The following is a 5,123-nucleotide window of genomic DNA, read 5'->3' on the forward strand; positions in this document are numbered from 1 at the left end:
TTGTATCATATTTAATAGTATTTCCTAGTAAAATATAAGCTATTTCATATACGCTCTTTTTCTTTCTTATTTCTAGCCATTCTAGTTTTTAGGACTTAGAATTTTCTCTATTTCTTATCTAATATTTCTTTAAATTTCAAACGAAAAATTGTTTTAAGTGGTTAAATTGATAGACATCAAAATTTTTTGGTTCGTAGTAATAGTTGGATTTGTACGTGGACCGAGTTATTGGAGCCAAACAGTACTCAATTATATTGAGACCAAACGAATCCTGCCCCTCTACTGCATCTTTTGGCTATTCGAAACTTGGGCAAAATCAAAAAAGTCTATTAATTGGATAACTTATATAATTTTTCTTTCTTTTTAAAAACTAATAGGATATTCAGTGAATGCACCGAGCAAAACGTTCACCACCTTTTGTACGTTCACCACCTGTAACTCGATCAAGACATCTAGCAAATATTGTCGCCGTTGATTTTTCTTTAGAATCGTCATCCAGTCTACCAAGTACTCCAATTCAAATTTCCGATAATCCATTTTTTGAATCCGACCTCACAATTGAGAATCCGGAGAATATTCAGGGACAATTCATAGATCTTGAACCATTAATCTTTCGTCCGGAACCACCAATCATTCAAACAGAGATTGTTGAGGAACCAACCATTAAATCAGAATCCTCTAGTGATTCAGATTCAACAAATTCAATCATGGAAAACCTGGAACCTTTAAGTATGGAAGACCGAATGAGAGCTAAACGCACTGGCCAAGGTCACGCAATTACTCAATCGGACATTAATGCGCCAGATTATGAAATCAAAGGACAAATTCTACACATGGTGACTAATCAATGCCAATTTAGTGGTGCACCGAAGGAAGATCCAAACGAACATCTTCGTACCTTTAATAGGATCTGCACTCTATTTAAAATAAGAGAAGTGGAGGATGAACAGATATATCTCATGTTATTTCCCTGGACTTTAAAGGGAGAAGCCAAAGATTGGTTGGAATTGTTACCTGAAGGGGCGATTGATACATGGGACGCTTTAGTTGAAAAATTTCTTAAACAATTCTTTTCGGCATCTAAAGTCGTAAGACTTCAAGGAGAAATTGTTACGTTCACACAGAAGCCAAATGAAACTCTATATGAAGCGTGGACCAGATTTAGAAAGTTATTGAGAGGATGTCCGCAACATGGTTTAGACACCTGTCAAATAGTACAAATATTCTACCAAGGATGCGACATCACTACAAGGAAAGACATATATATAGCAGCTGGTGGTTCCATTATGAAGAAAACAGAAACTGATGCTTATAAAATTATTGATAACACTGCTTCCCACTCACATGAGTGGCACCAAGAAAAAGATATCGTTAGATCATCTAAAGCAGCTAGAGCCGATTCTAGCCATGACTTAGATTCCATTTCCGCAAAGATAGATGATGTCGAGAGACGAATGGAAAAGATGACTAAGGATATTCACTCAATACGAATTAGTTACGAGCAGTGTGGAGGACCACATTTGACAAAAGATTGTCTCAGTATTGAATTAACAATGGAACAAAGAGAGAATGTTTCATACATAAACCAAAGGCCTGGAAATAATTATCAGAATAATTATCAACCGCCAAGACCAAACTACAATCAAAACCAGAATTATAACCGAAATGTTCCATACAACAATCACAAGGTCCTAGCAATCAACAAGTATCCAATAATACTTACAATCAGCAAAGACCTAATTTTCAAAACAAACCACCACAAACCGATGATAAAAGCCAAATTTAGAAGATATGATGACGAAGCTAGTTGAATCTCAAACGCAGTTTTTCACATATCAGAAACAAACCAATGAACAAAATGCTCAAGCATTTAGAAATCAACAAGCTTCTATTCAAAATTTGGAACAAGAAGTAAGTAACCTAGCAAGGTTAATAGGTGAAAGAAAACGGAGAAGTTTACCTAGTGATACAAATGCTAACCCCCGGAATGAAACAGCTAAAGCCATTACCACAAGAAGTGGTATTACACTTAAACCACCTGAAATACCTGTAATTTCTAATGAAGCTATTCCTACTCTACAAGAACCACAATCTGAGCAAGATAAGGAAAAAGAACCGGTAGTTGAAAAGGTTAATGAGGATAACACAGTTAAGGCTAAACCTTATGTTAAACCATACCAACCACCACTTCCTTACCCGAGTAAAATGAGAAAAGAGAGACTTGAAGCCGAGCAATCCAAATTCTTGGATATGTTTAAACAGATAAATGTAAATCTTCCTTTCATTGATGTGATTTCAGGAATGCCTAGATATGCTAAATTTCTGAAAGATCTAATCACAAATAGAAAGAAAATGGAAGAACTCTCGGCTGTTACTATGAATGCTAATTGTTCTACAGTGCTGTTGAATAAAATACCAGAAAAATTATCAGATCCAGGAAGTTTCACAATTCCATGTTTTCTGGGTAGTCTTAGTTCAATAGAAGCATTGGCAGACTTAGGTGCTAGTATAAATTTAATGTCGTATTCACTATACGCTAAACTAGACCTTGGAGAATTGAAACCAACAAGAATAAGTATACAACTAGCCGATAGATCAGTAAAATATCTCAGAGGGATAATAGAGAACATGCTAGTTAAAGTTGGTACTTTAGTATTTCCAGTAGATTTTGTTGTTCTGGACATGGAAGAAGATTCTCAAGTTCCTCTCATATTAGGAAGACCATTCTTAAACACGGCTAAAGCAATGATAGACGTGTTTGGTAAGAAACTAATCCTAAGTATAGAGGACGAGAGTGTTACCTTTTCAGTTGATAGAGCAATGCAACAACTGCAATCTGCAGATTGTACATGCTATTATATTCAAACTATAGATTCACATGCAGAATTGTTAGAAGAATTTCCAGAATTACAAGGAATAGGAGAATGTTCTTTATGAGAAGGTACTGAACCAATTGATGAAACTGAAATGTTAGCTACACTTATGGCTAATGGATATGAACCAACAATAGAAGAAATTCAAATGCTAAAAGAAGAAGACAGATATCGATATAAATCATTGATAGAAGAACAGCCGACATTAGAGTTAAAGCCACTTCCAAACCATTTGGAATATGCTTATTTACATGGTGAATCTGAATTACCTGTAATAATATCGTCTTCTCTTACTGAAAATGAAAAATCTCAACTTATTTCTGTGTTAAAAGCTCATAAACCAGCTATTGCATGGAAGATTCATGACATTAAAGGGATAAGTCCTTCGTATTGCACACATAAAATCCTTATGGAAGAAGGTCATAAAACATATGTGCAACATCAAAAAAGACTAAATCCTAATATGCAAAAAGTTGTTAAGAAAGAAATTATTAAACTGCTTGATGCAGGTTTAATTTATCCAATCTCTGATAGTCCATGGGTAAGCCCAGTTCAATGCGTGCCTAAAAAGGGTGGCATGACTGTCATTACAAATGAGAAAAATGAGCTTATTCCTACTAGGACTGTAACAGGATGGCGTGTTTGTATTGATTATAGAAAATTAAATGACGCCACCAGAAAATATCACTTTCCCTTACCTTTTATTGATCAAATGTTGGAAAGATTAGCCGGAAATAGTTACTATTGTTTTCTTGATGGTTTTTTCGGATATTTTCAAATTTCAATAGCACCCGAGTATCAAGAGAAAACCACATTCACGTGCCCTTATGGTACTTTTGCTTACAAACGCATGCCATTTGGACTTTGCAACGCCCCTGCAACCTTTCAAAGGTGTATGATGGCGATTTTTCATGACATGATAGAAGAATGCATGGAAGTTTTCATGGATGACTTTTCAGTTTTCGGTGATACTTTTGAAACATGTCTAGTTAATCTTGAACGAATGCTTATTAGATGTGAACAATCAAATCTAGTTCTTAATTGGGAGAAATGCCATTTCATGGTTAAAGAAGGCATCGTTCTTGGTCATAAAATTTCAAAAGAAGGAATTGAAGTGGATAGAGCTAAAGTAGATGTAATTGCTAAACTTCCACATCCCACCAATGTTAGAGGAGTTAGGAGTTTTCTAGGGCATGCCGGTTTTTACCGACGTTTCATAAAAGATTTTTCTAAAATTGCTACTCCTATGAATAAACTCCTAGAAAAGGATGCTCCATTCATCTTTTCAGATGAATGCATTAAATCTTTTAATATTCTTAAAGAAAAACTCACTAATGCGCCGATCATGATAACTCCAAATTGAAATCTACCGTTTGAACTAATGTGCGATGCAAGTGATTTTGCAATGGGAGTCGTTTTAGGATAAAGGATTGAAAAACAATTTCAACCTATATATTATGCTAGTAAAACGTTACAAGGAGCACAAACAAATTACACAACTACTGAAAAAGAACTCCTTGCTATTGTCTTTGCTTTTGACAAATTTCGATCATATCTCGTTCTAGCTAAAACGGTGGTCTATACTGACCATTCTGCTCTTAGATACCTATTTTCGAAACAAGATGCTAAACCAAGATTAATCCGTTGGATCTTACTCTTACAAGAGTTCGATATTGAAATCCGAGATAAAAAGGGAGCAGAAAATCTCGCAGCTGATCATCTTTCTCGTCTTGAAAATGCTGAATTAGAAGTTCTAAATGAATCGGCCATACAAGACAACTTTCCTGATGAATATCTATTGAAGATAGATTATAATAAAATTTCATGGTTTGCAGACTATGAAAACTACTTAGTATGTGGATTCCTTAAAAAAGGATTATCGTACCAAAAATGAAAGAAATTCTTTAGTGATATAAAACACTATTTCTGGGAAGATCCACATTTGTTTAAAAGTTGTCCAGATGGAATAATACGCTGATGTGTATTCGAAGATGAAGCTAGTAAAATTTTAAACCATTGTCACACAAGACCAACAGGAGGGCATTATGGGCCTCAACTCACAGCAAGAAAAGTTTATGATGCTGGATTCTATTGGCCTACAATTTACAAAGACGCACGCTTTCTTTGCAAATCCTGTGATTCTTGTCAAAGGGCCGAAAATATAAGTCAACGTGATGAAATGCCACAAAATGTCATTCAAGTATGTGAAGTATTTGACATTTGGGGTATTGACTTTATGGGTCCATTTCC

At 35.1% G+C, this 5,123-nt stretch overlaps 1 non-coding gene across 1 annotated transcript; it reads right to left on the reverse strand.

Annotated features, from left to right (window-relative positions):
- Positions 1-1,091: 1,091 nt before the first annotated feature.
- On the reverse strand, positions 1,092-1,198 carry LOC139846237 (small nucleolar RNA R71). The gene has a single exon (XR_011758965.1). It is a non-coding gene; the product is annotated as a small nucleolar RNA R71 (small nucleolar RNA).
- Between the last annotated feature and the right edge of the window lie 3,925 nt (positions 1,199-5,123).

Source organism: Rutidosis leptorrhynchoides, chromosome 4, assembly GCF_046630445.1.
Source record: "Rutidosis leptorrhynchoides isolate AG116_Rl617_1_P2 chromosome 4, CSIRO_AGI_Rlap_v1, whole genome shotgun sequence".
NCBI classification, from domain to species: Eukaryota; Viridiplantae; Streptophyta; class Magnoliopsida; order Asterales; family Asteraceae; genus Rutidosis; species Rutidosis leptorrhynchoides.